General features: G+C 28.8%; 1 protein-coding gene and 1 long non-coding RNA gene across 2 annotated transcripts in view; one reads left to right on the top strand and one right to left on the bottom strand.

The window, feature by feature from the left end:
• LOC121129548 (FMRFamide receptor) overlaps positions 1 to 27041 on the top strand; it is a 98861-nt gene that overhangs the window by 9023 nt on the left and 62797 nt on the right. The window lies entirely within an intron of this gene.
• Positions 23962 to 26042, bottom strand: LOC121129549 (uncharacterized). Its single transcript, XR_005868447.2, has 2 exons — positions 25474 to 26042; positions 23962 to 24501 (listed from the first exon to the last, which is right to left on the bottom strand). It is a non-coding gene; the product is annotated as an uncharacterized lncRNA (long non-coding RNA).

The following is a 27041-nucleotide window of genomic DNA, read 5'->3' as shown; positions in this document are numbered from 1 at the left end:
CAAAAATAAATATTTAGTAATCATCATGTTATACTTCAGAATATTATCTAAGGATTATTTATTATAATTGGTTGGGAAAAGGTAACTTTGTATTATCCGCCTTCTTTTTTTAACCAAATATATCTTGTTCATTATTGGTCTCATTGGATCCTACGATAAAGCTTTCTAAAGGTGTAATTGTATACAACAAACACTTTTTTTGCAGTATTGTCCTCGCCCGTTTCAATCGTGAATTATCGTGCTTCGAGTATGGAGGTGTCAAAGGAAGAAATTCGCCATATTTAACATTTTTACTACCTCAAAGGGAAACAGCGTCGAAAGCGACCAAGAAAATTTGCGATATAATAGAAGCCAATACTCTTTTCTTTTTCCCCTGCTTAGTTCTACGTTCCAATGTGAACAACTCCACCATTTGAAACTAGCAATCAAACAGAAGCAGCTATCATTTGTGTATATGAGACCACAAAATATCATAAAGACATGCCCAGTATGCATACAAATTTGATGACACGCCAAAAGGTTTGGGTGCTTAGATGGAAATTTCTTGTGTATCCCCTCTTCAGTCCGGACCTTGTACCAAGTTACAACGCCCTGTTCCTGTCTATGACCAACTCACTTGGGGATACAAATTTGGCCTCAATAGAAAGTTCTGAAGTTTGGTTGTCTGATTTTTTCGACAATGGGGAAAAGGTTTTTTACAAAAAGGGCATTATGAAGTTGGATTCTCGTTGGTGATTTGATATAGAACATGGTTTAAATCGGATTACAGTTCCTAGAAAGTAAAAAATACTCCTACTTCTTATTTTATAGATGTAAATTGACAACACTAGTAAGTTTTTATTGATGTATTGGTTAAGAAAGTAAATGTACAGAGTGCCACATGGAAATTTTCCGCGATGAAGAAGCAAAATAAAAACTTTAATAACTTTTTATTAGAAAAGTATAATGATAAATTTGATTGAAAAAACTTTTAGAAATCAATGTTGGGAAGAAAAACTCAATATAGCGGCATCCAGCCTCTATCACAGCCTCCACACGTGGTCGGAACTTGGAGTAGGTTGCCACAATATAATCGGGAGACATGTTGGCACATTGGTTTTTGATGCTGGCCTTGACCTCTTGTATATTTCTGTGATATTTCTTCCCAACTTTGCTCTCTAAGACGCTTCACACACTGAAGTCAAGGGGATTGAGATCAGGACTGGAAGATGTCTAGAAGTTCTTATCCCAGAAGTAATATAATAAAAGTTAAAGATAAATTAATATATTTGACATATTGAAAAAATTATGGGAAACCTTTTTCATACAAGATTTGTCATTTCATGACATCCATGGTTTTTTTTATATTGTTTAAAAAATAGAAAATAATAACTTTTTGATAAAACAATATATACTTATGATATGTTTATGCCCCAAATTATTATTTGCCTTACTTTCTACATAAATGCTAACAAGGCTTGATCATAAATAAGTATATGGAACAAAGGGTTTTAAAAAACAAATCAAAAAATAAATTACTGATATCACCACTCAAAGTAAACGTGTGTTACTCCATTTCTTTATCATGATAAATAAATGCAAAATGGCACGTATTAGATATATCAAAGAATGCAACAAAAGCGCAAATAAATAGTATTATAGGTAATCTATATATAGAGAAAACGTATAATGAACGAAATATAGGTATTGTATAAATTATTTTCCCTCAAAAATACATGCAGTTATATAAAGTAGTTTTAAAAAGGATATGTGACCATATTAAAGTACTTAACCTTTATAAAATTCCTACTTGTGATATATATATTTTTCCTTGATAAAAAAATTAATTACTCAAAAATATTATGTTGTGAAAGTTAATGTACAGTTGAGTATTTGGTGAAGGCAGTTGTGTGTTACAGCGTTCCAAAATTGAAGTAAAACAAGTGAAAATTCGATAGATTCTTCAATATTACTACGACCGAGGTGAAAAGGCAATCAAGCGGGCACAAAAAAATAAATGTTTTGTTTATGGGCCCAATACAGTATCGAATCCAAAAAATAAAGCAACCATTCTTTGTATTTTTTTTAATGATTCCGTTCTGGTAATATGATGGTCGAAAATGTCAATAAAATAATGGGAATCGTTGAGCACTTAGTCCATTTATAAGAACGGAAGATTAACCAGAAAATCGTTTGGAACCATATAAATTGGATAATCCTAACTATTTTATTGTCTAAACAGGTAAAGCGAAAAAAATGCTCAGAACTTTTTACTTCACCATTTATATGTATATAATTTGCAAGTGTTTTGTATATTGTAAATACTATTTGAGTCTGTTCGAAACATGAGATCTGGAATCCTTTCAGAAATTACCTGATTAAGTCATTAGACAAGAGACAAGCTAAGTTTGCATCGTGTTTTCCTTCATTAGGAGATAACAACAGTTACTAATGCAAAATACTTGGCCTCATCATTCTATATCATATATCTGCTGTTAAGGATGTTATTACGCTCTACCGAGTGTTAAACAAAAAGATTACCCTATATCCCCCATCTTGGTTCCTAAATAAAGGATACCTCTTCCATTAAACGAGAACTCTCTGTTCACAACACACTGTACCTCCCGAAATCAAATATAGATATTTTAAAGAGTTATTTTTGTAATAGATCGGCTAGTCTTTGGAATGATACCTATACCTTTTTGCTTTCGCCAGGAAAGTGAGGCCTACCTCAAAGAATTTTTATTAAATCCTTTTTTTGTGTGTAAATATTTTCTTTTCTTTATGGTTATTTTGTTAATTTTTTTCTTTGTACATATACGATATTTTTAAAATTTAAATATTCTTATTTTAAATGTATAACTTTTACTAAGAGTAATAATTTTATATTATACGATAATAAAAGGCAGTACTGGTATTAAATAAATCCTTATTCCCCAACAAACCTCATTTATATACGGGAAAATCTTGATATGTATATTTTTTGCATGCATAAATTATATTATTGAACATTTAATAGATCCAATATCAAAATTTAAATATTTGCAAATGTAATAGACAATAAGTCTGCTTGAGTAATTCATTCATACATACTCAGAAAATTTAATCCTACCTTAAGATGTACTTTTCTTACAGTAGAAGGTTCATTAAGTCTTACAATAATCCTAAAAAGTATATATTAAAACCGATTAAACGTGTTAAAATTAAAAGTTTACACAATTTTGCTACAAAAATGAAATTTTTGATACTTATTAGTTCAACTTTTGTTGGAGCTACAGTCAAAGTTGAACTACCCCTGCTTCCCCTATGAACCCTACTAAATTGTCCGTGTCGCTTTGTCGCTGAGTCTTTAGGTCGATTTTTGATGGAGTAATAGGCAAAGAGTCAAGGAAAAACTATGAAATCATACTCAAAAAATCTAAAAAGCGATACGGATAATATGGAAGGGTCCATAGGGTAAAACGAGGTCTACTTTGCCGCTGCTCCACCAAAAATTGACCTTATATCTGTAAAGGTGTAGCTTTGAATAGAATTATTATTATAGAACTGCTCACTGTTTAAAAAAACTCAACTTTAATGATTGCCTTAATAAAGGGTTTTATTCAGACGAACTTGATGACAGATGTAATAATGATGTTCTTATTAAATAGGAAAGTAACAACACATTAATTGGGCTTATATACATTTAATGTATATTGAAGAAATATAGTGTATAAGTACATTAACTTAAATAAAAATGTACCCGCCTTTAGTTTTTAAAAGTACTTTTAACCCGTTTTGATAGGTATTACTAATACTAATGACTAACATACATTGACCATTTTTTTCAATAATACTGGTACATTTATGATGCGTAAAAAATAGTATGTGTCACTTTAGGACTTAATATAAGTTTACAAGGGAATAGTATAAATACAAAATAGTATTTATTAAAGTCAACTGAGAGTGTTTTGAGGAGAAGAGAGGAATTTCTTACTTGAAATTTTGTGAGATTTAGATTCGATTTTTGTTTATCCAACTTCCTTTTTTTTTTTTTTGCAATATCATGCTTTTTGTCAAGCTAGTTAGTTTTATTTTTGCCAAGATGCCAATATCTGCTCCAAATTATGAAAAACCTAAATATATCTATCTTTCAAGTCCATCTGATTTATTGATCAGCCCCTTATTCACCTTATCTGGCGTAGACGAACATATTCTTGGGACCTTCATATCTCATAATATGTCAAGTTTAAGTTGGAGGTGGTCTGCAACACCATCACCTTGGATGACTTGGAGGCAGCTTTTAACAAGCGAGTTGAGTGCTAGGACAAGGCTATTGAGAAAAGTTAAGTTCCTTCTAAGCCTTTTTCGTTGGGCTTCATTAAAATTTTTGTACAAAAAAATGGCATAAGTGACACCATGGTAATATTTGATAATATTATATCAAACTCAAGTAATTTCTATTTTATAAATGAGTTAGAAACTTTTTCCCCCCAGTTTCCTTTAGTTACAAATATTAATTATGAAAGTAAGCATTATAGTATTATAGTTAATCCATCTTATATAAAAAGTATTATTGAAGTCAAAGTACAAAGCTTTTTAACTTTTTAAGAAGCAACGGGGAAACGAACCTACTAAAAAACAAAACAAAAACGTGTCTCTTGAGTTACGTCACTCTGAATAAGACGGATTTAGGATCTGAAACAGTATATTTTTTTAAATTATATTACTCTACTGTGACTGATTTGACATCATTTTTCAAAATAGCTAATAATTGAAAACTACAATTGAACTGTTTTTGAAGAAATAAATTTCCAATGAGTAATGATGAAGCTTAAAATTTTTTACAATGTGTATTTTAAGGGATTCTTATTAACTAAATTCCAATTCTACGGATTTTTCAATTTAGATTATAGATTTATGATGAATAAAGTCATTGTTTCAATTTATTGTTTTTGGAATAGATATATTTACACACACAACATTCCTCGTTTTGGGTAATTCAAGTTATTACTATGAATATTATAATGATATAATGACTTTTTTAATAACATTTTATTGATAGAGAAAATTGAAAAATATTTCCTGTATAATAATTCAACAAAAACTATATCCCACACGCGAAGCGTTTTGTTTATTTTAAAGCCAAGTTGTTACTTGACAACGCTTCAAGCAAATACTAGAAACTTACTTTATTTTCTCCCCATAATATTAAAAATCAACCAATAATTGAAAATACTCAGTTCTAATCATTTAGAACCAAACCAACTAGAGCTCACAACACTCAAAAATCCTCTACTCGAAAGATTTGAATTTCTTTCTGTTCAAATCCGGAACAAGTCTTGTAAGAGAAGCCCGTGGAATATTCTGACTGATTCCGTCTGTTGGTATAGAAAGTAAAGGAAACCACGTCTTTGAATTCTGGGCTATGTTTAGGAGATTGTGTGACTTTTTTTGATCTTTACTGGAGGTCAGATTTGTTTGTACAGATTTGAGGGAATTCAAAATATGTAACCTGTTTGAGGGAATGATACCACCGAATAGGCACTGATAAGCTACGCTTGACCTTTGACTCGATTGCTTATATGTTCTGAAAAAACGTCTAGGTCGAAGGGATCGATATGATTTTAAACTGAATTTAGAATGTCATTGTATTTCTCTGTCTATTCAAATGAATCTCCAGAAATCATGATATGATTAATGAATTTTAAATCGATTAAGATTTGAAAGGCGACGTCTTGATGAATCTTCTGCAACTTTTTAATTTTTTTCTTCATAGACGCACAATAGTTTCAGACAAATGTCATGTGAAAAGGAGTTAGGAATACTAGCAGGGAAGGATTGAGGACCCACGTAGTAGATTAGATTGCAAATATTATTCAAAGAGGAGACTAGAACAACTGAGAGCTGATTGGGAATCCATATAAATAATTCAACGATATTTCCATCCTCAGATTCTTCGGAAATTGTCACAAATTCCCATTTTGGCAGTATTTATAATTTAAGTTTTTTGATCTCCATCACCAAAGCTAATACTTTGATCGATTACTTTAATGCAGCGTTCCTTCCAATAACCGAAAAATAACTTGCTTTGATGGTCAAATTCTACTTTAAATTGCTATATCCTTTTTTAACTATTTTATCCATAAAGCACTTAAAAATATGCTTTGATTTCAATAGATATACTGGGTGGCCCATTGAAATCTTACCTCTAATTCAATTATTAATCAAGATTGAGTGATTGAAATTAAGTCCTATTTCGAAATATTAAATACTAAATAAATAGATATAAAACAAAATAAACTAGAGCTCTCCATCTTACGTACAAGTCGAGAAAATGACACTTGAACGTCATCAATGACTTTCTATTCACGCAATCAAAGCAGTTGGGCGTCTCAAGGATCCCCTTTCATGCCATTAATAAGTCCAAAACGTAGGAGAGGAAGAAGGTCTCTGCTAAAATGGTCAAACTGGATCCACAGGACTGAAAGAAAACAGCCCAGGCATCCCCTCAAGTTTGGAGTTTCAAACCAGTTTGAAAACATACTGATAAGATAACTGTCAAAAAAGTGGTTAGATAGAGCTTTTTGAATGTGACACTTTTACACCAGAAATGAAAGACACCCATCACCTACGTCGTAAGACTCTTTTGTATTAGTTTAGAATGAGACTCTTGAGTTCTTTTGAACTCTTTTTTGACACTTTTTGCCCACCCCCTAAAGCCCAGATACCAACCCCCTCGACTATACTTTTTGGGTGCATGTTGAAGGGAAGGACTGCATAAATATAAATCAGTTTAGGATAATTTTGTGAATCAAATTAGTTTTTTATGAGGTTGCATTTATTATATAAAAAAATGGCTACAACATTATAATTTTGTAGCTACCTTTTTACGCCTCCGTCATTACATATAACTAGAAGGGTCCAATAAATCATATGGAAAAACTATTAATTGAATTCAATAAACCTCTTTTGGAATTGTCAAATAGAGTAATACCTCGAAGTCAAGCTGTCGTTGAGATTAATATAGAATTGGATATTACCTGATTTCACATTTTAAAAGCATACTGAAAAGTTTTGAGAATGAAAAAAGAAGTATTTTTATACATCTAGGGGTGTAAAATATCCCAATTTAGTAACTGAGTAAATTTTTTTTTGTACAGATGGAAAATATATACTATATAAAAAATCAATAAATAATATTAATAATAGAGTCGATATTCTCTTAAAAATAAAAGCTTTATTTCTTTATGTGATTTATGACTTTGTGAAAGAATAACAAATATATAAAATATTTTTGTCAATTTTGTCTGTCATCACCCACCCGATGATATATAAAACTTTTGGGAACACTGTGAAAAGTACTTTGTTTATAATTTATCACAAAATCGAAATAAATAAATTAAGAAAAAATAAGTATATATATATTTTTTTTAAATAGTTCAGTTTGAAGTAGATGCACATTTATTTATCAAATGGTTATTTAAGATGATATATTTTAGGATTTTCTACGGTCAATATATTTTAATGCCAAACTAATTTGTAAGTTATTTTATTGGATTAAGGCAGTGGTTTTCAAGTACCCTCAAGTACTCCTTGGGGTATTTGAGATTTTGAAAGTATATTTTACAAGAGGTACATAACTCAGGGATGTCCACAGGGTGTAAGCAGGATGGCCTGAAGCCCTACCAAAATAAAGAATTTGTTTTTTACTAGACAATTTAATATTTGAAATTTTCTCTGAACAGCTCTGTATTTTGAATACTTTTTTTTAAAAAAAACCTAATTTTTTGAGAATAAATTTGGATTTTTGGAAAATAAATTGCAACAAATTAAATTTTTTTAAAGGCTAAGGTTTTTTGAAATTTTTTTCAAAAAAAATATTTAGAGAATATTTATGGAGAATTTTTATTTATGGCCCCTCCAAAAAATAATACTGTGGAGGCTCTTATCACTTAAACTAAAAATCATTTGTGCTTTTAGTGGGAACATGGATATATATTTTAACAGTGATACATAACTAAAATAAGGTTCAGAATTCATGGCTTAAGGGGTTCTTAATTCAATAAAAGTAAAAAGATAAATATTAGTAATGGCTCGATTAATCAGAATCGTTTTTTTTTTTTTTTTGGAATCAGCATCGGGAAAATTATGTTTAATTTGGCAGATTATTATTTATATTGTTTATTACTGGTATTAACTTTTTTATTACTTTTCTAAGTTATGAAAAATAAAATATATTTCCCAAAAAAAGTATTTTTTGAGAATAACCATGGTTTTTTGAGATTTTTTGTAAATGTTAGTGTGGACTTTTAAAATATTTTTAAATATCAAATTTTATGTTTAAGAATATTTCAAAAAAAAAATAAATTAATTTTCGATTTGTTTTTCGTTAAAATTCCAAAAACCAAGACCAAACCCTTACCAAAAACCAAAAACCCTTAAAATATATATATATATAATGCACGTCCCTCATATCAAAATGGTATTTTTTTAACTATTATGTCAAATTTTAAAGAATAAGAATCAGCAAGGGGATTTTTTTTAATCGTCCCATCACTAATATATATATATATAAAGAAGAGGAGTATTTAAATTCGTGTATGGAACTTTCTTTTTTATTTGGTTATAGTTTTTTAAATAGTCAACTTATAAATAATTTTATTTGTTGAAGAATTGTTGAATTATTTTAAGTCTTGCTTTTAATATACACATAATGTATATTTTACGTGAATTTATTTAGGTCTAGAAAAAAATAAAAAGTAAAAGAGTGGAAATTTAACTAGTGTTATTCCACTAATAAGTGGCATGTCAGCAAAAATCAAGCAAAATTGATTTTACTTAAAATTGAAAGTGGATTAAAGTAGCATTCTTCAATGAATTATCGTCAATTCCTAACAGCATATTATTCAAATAAAACATTTGGATGAGTGCAAATTGCACTTTAAGTAGCAAAATTGATCGTCAAAATAAAAGAAGAAGAAATTGACAATTTTTTTTTTAAAGGCCAATATAGATAAATTACTTAAATCTAATTAATTTTTAAACCCTACAGGGTTGATCTCGTTTTGTGGTTCTCTTTTTTTTTTTTTCAATTTGTCAAGAGTAAAATTTAAAGAAGGGGTTTTGTGCGTACATTTATCTAACAAAATCATATAAAAATAGTGATTGGCACAACTGTTATTCAATATTTGAGCCCACAGCTCTGATAATTACCTCAATACGATTCCTAAATCCCTTGCACATGTTTATGTCCCAAATGTACGGAAAGTTGACTCTCAGGATAACATCAACATGATCATTTTTTTTTCCTTTTAATCTTTAATCTGTTATTTCTCTCTATATTTTACACTGTTTAATAATTGTAGAGAATTGATAGATACTTGAAGTTTTATAATCGTATTTTTTTATGTACTTTTTAATATTATTTTTTCCTTTCATGCCAATGATCATATATAATTCTATGTATTTATTTTTCGTTTGTAAGATTAAAAGAAATATATTTTATTCATGGAAGTTCAATAAATTTGGCAAACGAAAAGTTTTAAACCCGGTATATTTTAAAGTTATTACTCACTTTGATGAAAAACAATTGATAACAGAAATTTTGTTAAAAAAATAAATAAGTAATAATATGCGAACGTAATAAATTACTAGGGAAAAAACTTTTCTTAGTAATAAAATACACAACCTAAAAACTTTTATAAAATTGAAATAAAAATAATGAACGTAATTATATAAAATTAATCTGGCCTGTTTTTTTTTTAGAATTTGAAGTGATATATAGGTAAAAGGAACACAAATTAAACTTTTAAATGTTTAAATCGAGATCTGCCGGATGGTCCATTGATATCTGAACACTTACTGATGTAGTAGTCAATGATGGTTTAGTGATTGAAATTAAATTATATTTTGGTATTTCAAAGCATAAACAATTAGTTACAAAACAAATCACACTTTAGTTATTTAGCTTAGAAGTCGAGAAAATGACGCTTGAACGTGATTGACGAATTTCCATTCGCACACTCCAAGCAGTCTGGGGTATCCAGGACCACCGTCTACGCCGTGAGCAAGTCCAAAACGTAGAAGAAGGTTTCTGACAAAAAAGGAAGTTGGAGGAGGAGTTAAGAAAATAGATCAGGCCAGTCCCCTCAAGTCTGTTAAGGTGTAAGCAAGAGATCTTCTCGTTTCACAACAAAATGTCCAAAGACCTTTCAAAAAATTGAGTGGAAAGAGTCTTATAATGGTGGACGACACTTTTTGGGTGCAGGTCGAGAAGAAGGTTTGAGGTGTCCGTCATTCAAACACCGAGGTCTACAAAGCCACTGTCAGCCTGCACTAGGACGCTATGATAGCTGGTGCCAGCCCTTGTAACAATCAGTTGTGACGAGGGAGGTGGGAGAGAACGACATAAGCAAGGACATTGACAAGAATTACTCCTTAATTCTACTCGAAGTCCAACAAGGACTTACAATCCTAACTCCGCAACAAATCCTCAGGGTTACGCTCCATCTTTTAGGAGCACACATGAATTTTCAATCAAGTTTTAAATATAATTGAATCTGTTAAGGAAAGGTAGTTCACAACTCAGGAATTAAATAATAGTGACAACTACGGAGGAAAAGAAAATTCATTATTCAGATCACCAACTAAAAAAACAAAAACAAAAAAACGGGCAAGCTAACAAATACAAGATATATATGGACTTATAAGACTTTTCCTAGGTCAGATTGAGTAATTGAAATATTATCAGATTTATTTATACTAAATCAGTGCTAAACCATTTTACCAATTAAAGGATCATTAAAAAAGTATAAGTTTATTCATGAAGGAATAAAATGGAAAATCAATATTGCAAATATCGATGAAGTTGTAGTTAATAATACATTTTTATCAAAATTCCACTTACAAAATAATTTAAAAAAATAGATGGAATTTATAAGAGATGTTTCTAAAACAAGTTTTAAAAATGTTATTAAAAAACTTATTAAAGGAACAATTACTTTAATTCATTAGTAATTTTATAATATATTTTTTGGAAATACATTGTATCTATGTAAATTATTTTTAAGAACTTTTCCATTAATTATTTTTAAGTCATATATTTTGTTTGATTATAATTTGATATAATTTTTTATTAATCAAATATCAATTACTGCATAATACCATTAGAAGAGAAAATCCAATTCATATTCAATTTTCTTAAGAATAAAAATGTAAATACAAAAAAAAAAAATCATTTTTACATTAAGATATGTCAAAGAAATGAAGAAAAAGAAAATTTCCTAATTTATTATTTCACTCCTATATATAAATATCCCATTATTTAATTAACTATGTTCAGTCAATTATGGGCATCATATTATAATTTGTGAGTTGGTTTTACATAGGAATATGAACTATAGTCTGGGGTCTACATTTAATATATGAGTTTAGTTTATGTATGTCCTATAAAATAAAATCTTTTTAGTTTTTTTTCTATAACTGACTGATAATTTTTATGTTCTTTAAATGCAAATTCCTGCGTTTTCACAACGATTTATCAAAATAATTTGTTTATATAGATATAAGATAACATATTCAAAATACAACTATTATCAAGCCTTAAAGTTTTTTCATTTTTCGAAAAAAAAAATCAAAAGTCCACAGATATTAAAAAAAAAAAAAAATTTTATAAAAAATTTCAAAAATTAAATATTTAGAAAAAAAAAAGAAATTAAAAATTTTTTCCTAAAAAAATTAAAAAATCTACTTTTATTTACAAAGAATTAAATTTTATAAAAACTTTCAAAAATGAAATTTCAAAAATTAAATATTTAAAAAGAAATTTCAAAAAAAATATTTAAATATTTAAAAAGAAATTTCAAATATTAAATATTTAGAAAATCAAAAATTAAATATAAAATGTTTTCAGAAAAAAATTAAAAAATCTACTTTTATTTAAAAAAATTACATTAGTTTAATTTGAAATAAAATACGTTTAGAGAAAAAAATTCAATTCAAATTCTAGAGTAAAAAATTCAAATAAAAAATTCTTAGAAAATAAATTTTGATTGTTCAATTTTTTTAAAAATTTCAAAAATCTGCAGCTTTTCAAAAAAAAAAAAAATTGAAAACAATTTAAAAAATCTATTGTTATTAGGAAAAATTAATTTTGTGGTTAAAAATTCAAATATCCATAGTTATTCACAAAAAAATTAATTTTTTGGAATAAAATTTCAAATTTTTTTAATTTAAAAAATCATTAATTTTAGGTACAAGGCAATTACTGCCGTCTTCATAGCGCAAATAATCTTACTTCTATTAAGATAAAATATTGTTTTTGATGTTATGAAAGGGAGAGTATATTTAACATTTATTTATAGGTAGGTTAGAGACTTACTAAATAAATCGAAGGAGATTTTACTAAATTAACAGTACATTGTTGATTATAAATTGCGTTCTATCTGTTGTACACCTCCAATAAAACTTATTTAATCAATAAAATAACAATTTAAATTATCTATGAATGTAGACGGGAATTGGGGAAAAATGGACTTAGAGTAAAATTTATACGATTGATAATGTCATGCTATAAATTAGAATAAAAGTTTAATAAATTAAGGTTATCGACATAAGACAAAGGTGTCATATTTTTATAGAACAGGCCGAGAAAAGAGTTTCTTAGGTTTTTTTCGCTTTATTTTTACAATGAAATTAACATAGTTGAAATTATCTGATTTTTGATGGTTCCAAACAGTTTTCTCGATAAACTTCAGTTACAACTGAACATCCAGCCAATGTCTCAGCTTCAGTGCTACATGTCTTCAGAATAGAAAATCCAGAAGGAACCATGGTCTTGGGCGTTTGGAGTCTGCTCTCCCATTTTTGTGGAGAGGAAGGAGCGGTATAATGCACAGATACTTACATCGAACTTCTGGATGAGAAAGTACAACTTTGGGAAGTTAAAATTCGAGGAAAATTTGTTTTCACTCAAGACGGAGCTTCATATCATGGGGCCAATAAGACCCATTCCTTCCCGAGAGACAACTTTCCGGACCTTTGAGGTATTAACATGTGGACTCCCTCCTCTCTTGACGCGAATTCCTTGGACTACACTACGCAGGAGGGGGGTGGGCTGCTGCGCACAGGAGTATCCAGTGTAAAGGCTTCCATCATGAGGGAGTGGACCAAGCCTGAGTCTGAATACATAGTCAAGGTCTGGAAGGGGTTTAGGCAGATGATAAAATAAATGTCCTCACAAAAACTTCTTGTTTAATTTTTACTCTTGAAAAATTGAAATAAATATTATGTTACCACAAGATAACATTAACACTGTTTATACATTGCCAACTTGAAATTGTAAAAAAACATTTTATGTACGGAAAAATAAATAAATGCTTCAAATTTTCATTTACTTTACTTGACTTATATGATAAATTTCTCCCAATTATGATAAAAAACTGCATACATTCTAATCAGAGAGGAGAAATTTGGAAATATAATAATAACTGATCCATCAAAAAATATATTCTGTTATATTATCAAAAAGGTAATGTACATTGATAGCATATACTTATTTTACTAAGAGAATATATACACAATAATATTTTGTACAATGTAATAACAACAATATTCTGTAAAACAATGTCTCATTACCAAGTAATGATGGTAATGAAATAGTAAATACATATACAACTGTCTGAGTAATATGATAAAAAGATCCAAATTCTATTATGGTTTTTTTTTGTATATGTAATGCAGGATGAACCCTAAATACTAAAAAAATGTTTCAGCTTATATTACTCGTACAGGTTCCGACATATCATTGTATAAATTTATGTAGTAAATAAATAATCAAAGGCTAACAAAGTTTGTAAAGAACATATTTTTGTGATCTTCCATTTACATGTATGAAGGCAAACATGATGCTGTTGCCATACTTGGGGAAGAGAAAAACAGAGATCTTTAAAGCTTTAAAGGCCAAGAAGATTAACATAACATTCAAGGAGACCAATAGTGTCAAACATTGTCCTTGAGGGGGTTTACCACAAACAGCACAGAATACGAAGAAGAAATCCAAAGAGGAGCCAATATAAAATGGCTATGAAGCTGATGATGGGCTACACAACAATGAACAAACTTCTCAAGAAGGACCTTAAAATATTCCCTTACCGTCATCTGAAGAGACAACTCCTTTTGGTCGAAACCAAAGAAAATAGAGTCAACCGCAACAAGAGACTCATTATTTTGTTGAAGTCAAGCATAGCTCCCAACATTATTTTTTTTGTTGAGGCTAACTGGAACTCTCAAATAATCAAGTTTCGTCTGTAAAAGGATCTGATACACCACGTAGAATCTATTGAACGCAAAAACCACAGTCTTTGATGGTCTCTGTAGCTGTAAGAAGATCGGTTAATCCCCCCCCCATATGTCTTTGTACCCTCTGAGGACAAAATTAAGAGCATAAAGTACATTAACACCATCCTTGAGAAAGGTATTCTTCCATGGGCTAATTTGCACTTCAAAGAAGAGACTTAAACCGTTCCCCATAGTGTTCCTTCTTTAACGTTCAATAAGACGCAAAGGTGGCGCAAGACTCATCTCCCTAGCTTTTAGACTCCAATCCGTCCGGATTTGAACCTGAATTATCCTGTCCATTTTGGAGGACAGAGACTGCAAGAAACCTCATCCAAACTTGTATACACTCAATGCCTCCCTAATTCGATAAATGAGACATTAGGATGGTCCTTACCTGCTGCGATGCCTTGACAAACATACTTAAGGCTATAATTTTGGCAAAAAGTCACCATTTTGATTAATTTATTTAGTCCGTAGTATTCATGTAAAATTTTAGTTAACTAATACTTTTAATATAATAATTACATACATTTATTCATTTTTCTGTATTTAGGGGCCACCCTGTATATCTAAGGTACAGATTTGATGGAATCTTTATGTATGTAAAGTTTTTGACATTTTTACAGGGTATTACTTTTCTTTTGTTTTATAAAGCCGATAAAAATTAATCTACTCACATAACAAATTCAAACAGAGAACAAATAAAAAAGACGTCAATCCATCGATTCTTCTTTGTAGTTTGTTTAAATACATACCCATCACATTAAAGTTTCTTAAATGAAATATATATTTCAAGCTTTCTCTTTGGAACATGTATTTACATCCAACTTATTTTGTTAATAACTTTCCTTAATAGTATAAATATAGTATCTTATATACCTTTCTTTTACTCATTCAAATCTATTTGTTCTACTTGATGATAAGTGAAGTACCTACGTCTTTGACTCAAGTGAAACAAAAATATGAATAAATAATCTTTGTTGTTATTACATATACGTTTATTTATTTAAATTCAAATGGAAAATCCCATCTCTTAAAAAAACAGTTATATTTTGGTTGAATGATTTGTATTTTTCCATACACAAATGGAAAAAACTTATTCATCATGGCGGAGACAACAAAAATCTTACTACAAAAGCATATCAATGGACATTCGATGAGTTGAGTAAAAACTAAAATATGTTAAAATCATTTTACATAAAATTTAATACACGTTTGTGCCGTTGCAAAAATTAACCATATAGATTTTTAGAATTATATTGCTATATATGCTCGCAATCAATTCTTGATGTTGTAGTTTTTAAATATTTATCATAGATACTAATATGGATAAAAGTTTTTATTTTGATGTTAGTTATAGGTAACTTACCAAGGAGAAAGTGTGGTTTGTAGAATTACTATATAAATCATACGTCATACAATTATTTGCAAAACCCCACAAAATTTTCCAAAAAAAAATTAAATAATATAAATGCTTTTTGATCACTTTTTTATATATATTCCTGATCCAAAAATGATGACTGAATTTCAACTAATACTCCATCATTCATTTCCCTTGTGGCTATCCCAAACTATATCAAACTGTTTGTGATTCTATTTAAACCCATTTTATCACCAAGAATGTTTAGAAAGTATCCTTCTAAAATGTACAGTCAGAATAGTATCACTTGATTATTTGTCATTGTCTTTCATTGATTATTTGTCATTGTCTTTCATTGACAATTATTTCTATAATTGCAAATGTGCAATTTATAATCTAGGTTTAATCAATTTATTATCTTACTTATTTATTTTTAATGTGATACATGAGTATGGCTTCAAATGTAATATAAATTGTTATTTTATATACCATGCTCAACCTCAATATGATGAGTACTTAATCATTTGAAAGTAATGAAAATTGGAACTAAACTAATATTTTAAGCATTTCCATTGTTATTTATAAGTACAAGAATTAATTTTTTTTTCTAATTACATGATAAACAGTTGAGCGATTATAATATTTATTTTTTTAACCAGCATCAATTTGTTTTGGTACTCAAACAATAACAATATATCAACAATTAAACTCTCTAAAATATAAAAAGATCTAATGAAATCAGATAAATTATTCACAATAATAAAATTAGAAAAAAAAAAAAAGCAAAACAAACCAAAACCTACCTCATTAAAATATATAAATCATTTCTTGCTATGTATAAAATAGATTTACGAATTTCCATTTTCTTTGCTTTGATTGTATACAAACAATACTGCAGTTTTAGGACCATTGCATGCTGTTTCACTTAATTTTTGATGTGAGGAGAAAAAAATCCTCCATTTCTAATGGTCTTCCAAAAAGTACTCCAAGTCCTGCTGTCAGTGTATCATAGAAACATTCATTTAAGGTGTGTAAAGTTGTTTCTTTTTCTTCTCTTCAAAATTAGCAAAGTGCATCACTACGTAAAAGCTGACACTTCTAGGGAATCACTATTGTCACGGTAATCAACCCATTTTTCAGTAGGAGTTAATAATGGATTTTGAAAACTATTACATGCTTGTCCTTCAATTAATCTTATGTCTCTTCTCTTTAAAACATTTTTAATCATTGATAATGATGATTCACACCATTTTCTTCTAATATATACAACATTAATATTATTTGTCTTTAACCACACTCCGTGGTTCAAGCTTAAGTATGTCATATATGTCAATATCACAAATTTTGATCTTTATTTTTTTTTTATGTGTCCTCAATGTTCAAGAATTATTTATGTACTAAAGAAGAACATTTCAGAAGAAAACTAAGATTTTCTGAAGAGAAGCGGAAATTTATACCAAGGCACTTTGAAATGAAGGCAATAGTTAAAAATTATTTACTAATTTAAATAGTGTAATCATGTAGATATAGAAACTGTACATCTTAAAATAAAATTTACTTGGTTGTAGGTATAACAATTTACCCTAGTTCAATAACTGCTTTGGAAAAAGTACATAAATTTGAAGGAAGGTTAAATATAAATGTTTAAAACTATGTATTTTAAACTACTTGAAAGGATTCTGAGGAAATTTGAGCTCTTTTTTCCTTTATATAGGATCACCAATAACTTTTACAGCGAAATGTTTTTACTGTTAAAAAAGAATAAGGTTTGAAATGGCTGAAAATATGTTTTTCTGAAAAAAACTGCGATGCAAAAGTAGATGTAAGAATTTACAAACTTTAAAAAAAAAATTATTTGTGTATATAAACACTACAAAAAATTACAAAGAGAGTTTTCGTTGAATTCAATTTTGTTTTATAAGTGGAGAAAAGGTATTTATTTTATATTATTCAAAATATCATATAAAAAATGCCTGAATTGCTACAGAAATTGATACTTACCTATTTGATCAAAATAAACTTTCTAATGATTTTTGACTGGTTTTTTTTTTTTTTTTTTTTAAATATATTTTTTTACTTTATCTTATACGTATGAGGCTATAAATTATACATATTTTAAAAGTAAATTTAGGTATTTGTTTCAACAAAAAATAAAGTCCTTGTCTTCCCCTACCTTTTTTTCTTTCTTTTATTTGATATTGTATTATTCTTTTTTATAAAAAAAATTGTAGATATAAACTTTTTAAAACTTTCAAATTGAACACAATTTGAAATTTAAAATAAAAACTAACTTTGACTTTAAACACAGGAAAATATCTCAACAGAGATAGAAATAGAGGCATTCCATGTCAAATCTACCAAAAAAAATAAAAAAAATGTCATCCAACCCTCTCAAATTTGGATTTTTTTGGGCATACAAGCTCAAATTTATGAGTATATTAAGTGTTCCAAATTTTAAGACATAATTCTGAGTCGTTTTTCAGATATAGATACTCATCTCAGACCAAAATTTTCAATCTTGCTTTAATGTTTAATTACCAAACACTACTTTTTCGTGTATATTTTTTGATCCACAAGAGCTAAAACCCCTTTAAATTTTGTACTTAACCATTTTGAAGTGCGAGGTTTTTAAAAATGAAGTCAAAAGTGGAAAATTTGAATTTCGTATGAGCTTAATTTTGATTTAAAAAAAAGTCTGAAGAACACTAGCAAGTACTTGATCAAGAATGAGAAAAAAAAAATACCCAACTCTTATGGACATGAAACTTTTGCAACATATTTTAAATTTATAAGGGTATCACTGTGCCAAAAATCGCATTGGCTTTTTTTATCATAGCTCCCAGTGTGGGATTTCAATGTTTGACTACTTTTTCCGAGGCATTTGGTAAATTTTACGTACGTGTTTATAACTTAAACTTATTTTAGGATTTATACAGACTAACGAAAAAAAACAAAAAAACTACAGTAATTAATAATATTGATTAGAAGTTGACAATTCTGTAAAAAATATGAGAAGTTTTTAGTATATAGACTTGTTTATAAAGTTGGATATAACTTCAAAATAGTTTGTTCATTCTTTTTTTTAAACATGTACTGACGTCCTTTCGCTTTTGTTCCTGCTGTTATAAAAATGGGGTCGATAGTCTCTTTTTAGGGGCTTAAAAATGATCAGATGCTATTAATAATAAACAAAATAAACTTAGTTAAAAAAAAAAAAGGCGTAAAATACGAAATGACTTTTTCCCCAACCTAATTTATAAATTTATATTGTTGTATTGATGTGCTTTGAGATGGCGCCACTCTGGATTGTTTTGTAAACAAACTATTAGCATTAAAATATCTTCATCCCACATTATAAACTTTAAATATGTATCATAATTATCAAACATAATTGGTGTTGACTATGAAGTCAACCATACCAGATAGTCTAAATCAGGGGTTTGCATCCTTTTGGAAATTAGGGACCAAACAGCTATCGTTACAGAGTCATGGTGGATTAGTATGCCTATATTTAGATGATTGTACATGATAAAATGGCGGGCCGGTCAAAATTCACTTGTGGGCCGGAGTTTTTTACCTCTAGTCTAGACTTACATATACATGTTTTCCACTACATTAAATAATACTGACATACACGCTCAGTTCATACTAAACATAGGACGGATCTACATTTTATAGGATCCGGATGGGTACGGATCTTTAGACACAAATATTTGAGTAAATTTTGGGTATCCGGACATTCAAATCCATATCCAAAACTAAGATTAGATGGATACTTGTCTCTAGTTTATAACTATTATACCCTATTTCGGACCTTATGATTATGGTTATATTTTTAATAATTGGTGATGCTGAAACAATGAATAACCCGATGTTATTAGTAAAATAACATAATTATGAGTAATTATTATAATGACAACATTGGATTCACCATTACCTTTATTTTATCTCATAACCAATTCTCTGACAAGACTCATTAAAAAACCCAAAATCAATTGGTTGTATAGCAATTCTTCCAACTAAGAAATTATTATTCAATATTAATTAATTATCATATTACTTAGGAACTGTCTCAGGTGATTAAAGGCAATTCCATGCATTTGGTTAATGTGATCGGTTGTACGAATACTCAAAGTAAAATGTCGACCAAACCTAAAGAAAATTAAAAAATCGGATAAATGATCACATGAAATATGTTTGGAAGCAACTAGAGAACACTTAAATTCGAGAGTACATTATAAATCTGATAAAAAAGTAGAGGTGCTAGTTCAAGTTCGGTCTATAAAGTCCAATGCTTTTGGGTTGAGAAAATGGTGGACTAATCAATTTCAGACCAAAACACCCACTGGAATGAATAAACATGAAAATGATTGTTTATTAAATTTACTTTAAAACAGATCCCTTTTTTCGAATTTATGTGAAGTTACAATCCTGTACACATACAATATTTCCATATTTTATTATTATTAATATATTACTGTACTAGTATATATTTTTTTAAAATACCTATTCTTCTTTTCAAATTTTAATGTTTATATTTTTTGTAAAAGCTTGGTAATTTAAGAATTTTGTAATATTATTATTTCTGAAGAAGTCTCCAATGGGGACGAAATTGATTTAATATTACTGATCCTATAATTTTTTTTGTTGAATTGTGTTGGTTGAGTCATGTCCTTCTTCTTCAAAATTATAAATAACTGTTCCCAACATAATTAGAACTTATTCGTATCCAACCAATCAATGTTTAAAAAACTGATTGGAGGAAAAGAAGAAGAAACTTAGTCAGTTGACAACCTAATACAGTGTACATTTTTAAACTGTGAACAATTCTTAACAATCATTGAACAATAGTCCCATAGTTGGAAAAAATTGACTAATGGTTTATCCTTTCTCCGGTTTCTTTTAGGGGTAAGGTTGCGTGATTTAATAAAGGTAAGGATGTGTGGAATAATCCCATGATTCAGCTATTTATGTATGTAGATGTCGCTCTTATCAGTAATCAAGATAAATATAGTGAACGTTCGATATAAATTGATATTTTTTTAAATGACTAACATAGATTATTAAGTAACATTTTTAGCTATTAAGATACGGAAAACCTCTCCGATCTTTTTTACTATCCTTAAAGGTTCGGGTACGTTTAAGATATTGGATCTTTTCGAATAAGTACACTTATACCGTACACATGTCCACAATCTGTCCTATCTCTAGCTCACACTAGATAATAACAATATTGTGTAGCTACAAAAGAAAGAATGAGTCTACAATAAAGTAAAAATTAAAATAACTACAATTATCTTCACTACTGTTCTATACGTATACAACTATCATTAATGTTAGTTCCAAGGCTAACGTATTTTAATTTCATCTACTCTATTAACATCTAAATTGGTCTTTAATTTAAATACTTTGTGACATTGTCAATGAAGAAATGTGTCTCGTAAAGACTGTTTAATATACAGAGTTGTCCAATAAAATAGGAACGCTTTGAATTTTAAACTTCAACAAGGTATAATTGATTAGTGAACAATAGAATATCAACAAAATTAATACTATAAATAAATCTGTGTCTGAGATCTCTTAATCAATAATGTAGCTGCCCTTAGCGGCAATGATGGCTGCCAAGTGGCTGCAGAAGGCCTGACACCTACTGCGGATGTAGTCATCTGTCATGGCGTCCCAGCTCTGACTTACAATGGCTTAAAGGGCCTCAGTGTTTGGATGACGGACACTGCGGGCGTTCCCCTCAACCTGTATCCAAAAGTTGTAGTCGAGATTGTTTGCATCAGGGTTTTATGGGGTCCAAAGGTGTTAGAAAGAACTCAAAACACTCTTTCAAAAGAGTCTTGCAACGTGGAAGATAGGTTTTCTTCATTGCTGGCGTCAAAAGTGTCATCTTGACCCTCACAAGCCTTTTTCCACATAAATTTTTTATAGCTCTCTGGACAATCTGTTGTGAAACTCTGAGATCTGTTGGATGGGCCCTCATGGACTTGAGGGGATTTTCTTTATCTTCTCCGAGTCAATTTAGCCTTTTTTTTTTTTTTTTTTACAGAGACCTACTTCCTTTCCAACTTTTTGGGCTTGCTCACGGTGTAGACTGTGGTGCTGGAGTCGTCCAACTGCTTGGAGAGCACGAATATAAATTCGTCAATCAGGTTCATATATCCTTTTCTTGACTTGTGCGTAGGCCAGAGATCTCATATTTCTTTTGTTTTGTAACTAATTGTCTATGCTTTAATATATCAAAATATGAAATAATTTTAATTACTCAACTTTCAATAATTATTGAATTAGCAAGAGTTCAGATTTCAATGGACCCCCCGGAAACTCATAATATTACTCTTTTGATGTGTTAAATAGCATTTTGAATGAATATAATGACCTCAGAGTTATTATGTACAAAAAATATTTTTACCCATTTATTTCAATTATAAATACTACCTTAATACGTCAACACTTATTGAAAAAAAGCTTTAGATAATTCCAAATGTGTTCATGTTTCACATGATATATTTGTTATTTTTCCCTACTTCTAACCAAAAAAGTAAGTCAAGTAGCAATAGGATTCAAATTACATGCTATTGTGTGAGTTTTTCTGATAATAAAAAATATTACTTTACAAAAAAACATTAATTATTTAACCTATTTGTCAACAAAAGTATTATATTTCCTGTTCGTAAATAAGAAAGCTAAGAGTCTAAGAAAAAGATTTATCAAAATATCCCATTTAATTATTTATAAGTATGTATACATTCATTATATACATATATAATTTTATAGGTTAAATTATCCCATATTGTTACATATTTATGTAAGTAGTCAGACATGTGTAAGGACATTAAAAAAACATCACACAATATTAAAAAAAAAATATGGCAAATCATATTTTGTAGAATAGAATGGTACAAAAAATAACTGATTTCAATTATTGCAAGGTTTGATGAGAAAAACACTTCATTAAAAAATCAGTTCATTTAAAATATTATTAATTGTCCCGCACTCCAATTTAATGGAGTCAAATAATGTGTGATTATACGAATTATAAGCAAATTGAAAACTTGATTTCTTTTTTGATAATATACAGAGTCGACGGAAAATCCTGTTAAATTTACTTAATACAAAATAGTTATCTATAAGGTTGGGATGTAGTATGTTTAAACTCTAGTTGCCTCGAAACAGGTTCGAAACAAACAGCTTTGAATAAAATAAAAGTTTTGTTAACCACAATGGACGCCAAGAGAGAGGCACAATCAAGGAGTACATGAAGGAGGAACCTCACCAAGATGATAAAGGAATATATAATAAAGAGCAAATGGAAACCAAGATAAACAAATTTTTCTTTTTTGAAAGGTTTTCCTGTAGAATTAATGATATATTTTAAGAGTAAATGGATATACTCATCGTAAGAATGATATACATATTTATGAGATTCATTGTAGTAAAAAATAAGTATATTGATTGATGGGATATTTTTTCATCAAAAATATTGTAGACATATTTTTATTACATCCTAAATGTTGACATTTGATGAAGAATTGAGTAAAGAGATGGATCTTTAGTATTAAAAAATATTAGTCAAACTTAGTTGTTGTTTTTTTACATACCTTTGAATACGTAAAATTTTTTTATACAATTGTGTATTAATAGTAGAGTATCGTCTACTTAATGAGAAAATATGTTTAGGGGAAGCACCAAAAGTATTTTACTCTTTGAATGGATTTTCTTCTTTTTTAAAGCTTGTTTAAACAATATATTTCATAAGAAAAACTTATGACAGAAATATGATTTAAATATTAAACAGTAAAAAATTTGATAAATTCCCAATGGATTTAAAATATTTTTTAAACTAACTTTTGTTGTAACATTAAAAGTTGCTCTTATCCTTAGAAATTATTTTAAGTACGTTGTTTCTATGTAGAATAAAAAATAAATATATAAAATTATTCAAGTTTTGTTCCAATCAATCGGTTTTATCTAAAAGTTATATAAAAAGAAGCATTAACATTATTTATTTTTTTTTATTTTTTTTTAATATTCAAATCAAATATACATATTATGTCGGTCTGAAATGATTGACAGAAATTTGTTTGTAGGGAAAGGAGAAGAGTTAGCAACAAAATTCCACCAGCATCAATTTTTTCATAAATTTTATGATAGAAAACCATTGCAGAACTATACAAAGACTAAATATAGAATCCCTACATATCCCATTTAGACATGTTTTTCCATTCGACGCTGAACATGGAGACTCGCATTTTTTTGCCCTTACTTTTTGATACGCGACAAACTGAGCAAAATAGTGCCTGATATCCACACCGACCACACTATTCGTGCAACCATCCTTTGGTGGGCTGTTGAGATACCGGATAGCACTTTTAAGTTCGATAAAGGTGTCTCATCAGTACAAACCCGGAAAATAAGGGAACCCAATAGCATCAACTAAATCAAGGACCTGGTATAGAAAAACCCAAATTGAGTGTTGGTACCCCACTCTCGGGTCATTAAAGATAAGAAAGTGATGAAGCGGTTTTTAACGCGGAGAAAGGTTGAAGCGATCAAACAGAGTCCCAAAAGCTCGGATCTCAATCTCTGTGACCGTTTTCTCTTGCTCTGAGATTACGATTTTGATAGCCATGAAGATGTCACACGCGGCGTTCAGTGAGTTGTGAAGTTAGTGAGCGAAGAAGAGATCTCCAGGCAGTTGTGGAAGTTGGAGAACCATTGCTACGACGTTGTTCGAGCCAAAGGAGACTAGGTAACATGATGGAGTACTTTTTTTTTTAAATTTTTGAATGTAATTTCTTGTCTTACTGTGTAAGTCTCAATCACTTTGGAACAACCTAATATAAGAAATTAATGAATTATTAGATAAATCACAATATTGCCATTTTTATGGGGATTGCATCCACAGTACACCTACATAATACGTAACTTATTTACATAAATAAAAGACAAATATGTATAATAAATATCCGTTTTACGACTATGCATGTCACTCACATATTAATGCTGTAATATTTTACTATAATACATGTACTCACAGACAGCATTGCTGAACATGCAATAACTTTTACTTAATATAATCATGATATATAATTTGGGTATGTAAAAAAAAAATTATATTATTCAGTTATCTAAAAGTACTTCAGTAATGCATGTATGGGAATTAATTGAATCTGTTTGATATGTAGAAATTGCGCTCTTAAGAGATTGATGTGAATTGAACTATTTTATCGTTTGTTGTTCAAAAATATCTCTGTTCATAATAAGGGTATACAATTATGAAAATTAGCTAATTAAATTTTAGCACATCCTGTCGGATGCTTAACCCTTTAAACCCCCTATTATAAGCACTTAAGAAAAAACAATTATTGTTAGTTTCTGATACTATATGGAATATATGATATATTCCCTAGTATACTCGCTAAAATAAAAATTAAAAAGATTTTGACCTTTTATGTGACCTTCAAGCTGTACTTTATAAACTTAAAATGTTATAACACTATTGCTTTAAGTGTAAAAAGTCTTTAATGATCACGGCATTCACGAGGTTCTTCTTATTACATTGAAAATCGATTTAAAAATTACACATTCATTGGTCAAAAAGTAATTTTTAAGTCAGGGGGTTTTGGCAGGAAATTAAAAATTATTCTTCTAGAGTGGTTAAAAGATACTCATAGATCTGAAAAGTAGGACTGAAATTGAATTTGATTGTAACCCCCCCCTATTTATTAAAGAAACAAGTATATTCGTGGGGGGGTCTGAAAAGTTTCTGACCTCAACGTGAAGATGTAAATAAAAGCTAATCTTACCAAAGTTTCAGCCATTTTGTACGTACGCGCAGTTGTTAATTCGTAACCGTTGTTTGATTGAATTGATGTGAGTGTAGTTGTGAAAAGGGAAAAAATTGGTTACCGTGCTGTCGTTAAATATTTTAAGCCCAAAACGGCTGAAACTTTGGTGAGTAACTATAAACAGATACTTAACAGATGTGACTAGGTGTTTCTCCCATGTTGCTCAACAAATAATTAGTTGCATCTTGATACTTGATTTTGTCCATTTTTACTAAAACACTCATCGTCAACTCATTCAAACTGCTTTTAAATAACAACTACACGTCTAAAATGGCTTATACTCTGGTGACTAGCTTTTTTAGAAGTACTCTCATTTTGCCGTTGAGGTTGGAAACTTTTCAAACAACTTTCTTATATAAAGATTAGCAAACATCATTTATTTATCACTTTAGAAAGTTCTCAAAAGACATTTATAAAATATTTTTTTGCACTCTGTTTTACTATTTTCAAATTGGGAGAAAGATTTATATTCTCCACTATTTTTTAGTTGATATTTTTTGTCGATCATATTAGCATCTTTAACATATATTGATAGACCAATAATACAAAATAACTTATTTTTCTCTTTAATTATGAATATTTGAAAGGTAGTTCGTTATTTGTTCGTTTATTGAACACATTAATTTGCTCATTCTCTCTCTCTGCGCAAAAAGGCATATATATAAGTAGCTACTAACTTACTCAACTTCTTTAATAAATAATTAGAAACTGTCATGACATATAATAATTTGTGAAAAATTATATATTTTATTGATTGGACATCGTTACGGGTAATAGTTTTTCATATAAATGTACGCAATTTTTTATATTAACATTTAACCTTTAAATATTGATTGTTTTAAATACACAAAACAAAAAAAATTAAATTATATTATATTATATAGGTATTTCTATGCAATTATTAATCATACACATTTTTCATCGAAAATATTTAAAATGAATGATTAATAATTTTAATTTACCATATTAATAGTTTTTTCTTACAGTTGAAGTCTTCTTTCCTTGCAATTAATTTTAAAAGAGTTTATTTTTGTGAAAAAGGAAAATACTGCAAAATATTGCTCGAAATGAATCTTTTTAAAGATTCATTATATTTGAAGGAAATAACATAAAACTGACCTGGACAAAGTATATATATATAAAAGTTAAAAGCTTTATACTTCTATACAATGATCATACATCATTATGACCTGAGATTTCATTTACTGCAGTAAAGTTTTTTCATACAGTTGAATTTGAAAATATTTGTACATATTTGTTGTAGTACCACCATATGTATATATTTTTTGTAAATCAATGATGAAATTCACATTTGAAGTTATTTGCAAAAATTGAAAATATATAAGCATTTTTTTCCTCTTTTCTCACATAATTATTTAATTCTCTGTACAATAATTTCATATATCTATATATTCCAAAAAACACATAGCAACTTCATCACAAAATAATACTAATTATTTAATATTACAATAGTGACAATCATTTGCTCTGCAATATTAAAAAAAAAAAAACAGTATGGGTTAATT

Source organism: Lepeophtheirus salmonis, chromosome 14, assembly GCF_016086655.4.
Source record: "Lepeophtheirus salmonis chromosome 14, UVic_Lsal_1.4, whole genome shotgun sequence".
NCBI classification, from domain to species: domain Eukaryota; kingdom Metazoa; phylum Arthropoda; class Copepoda; order Siphonostomatoida; family Caligidae; genus Lepeophtheirus; species Lepeophtheirus salmonis.
This window is presented reverse-complemented; position numbering and strand designations above follow the sequence as displayed.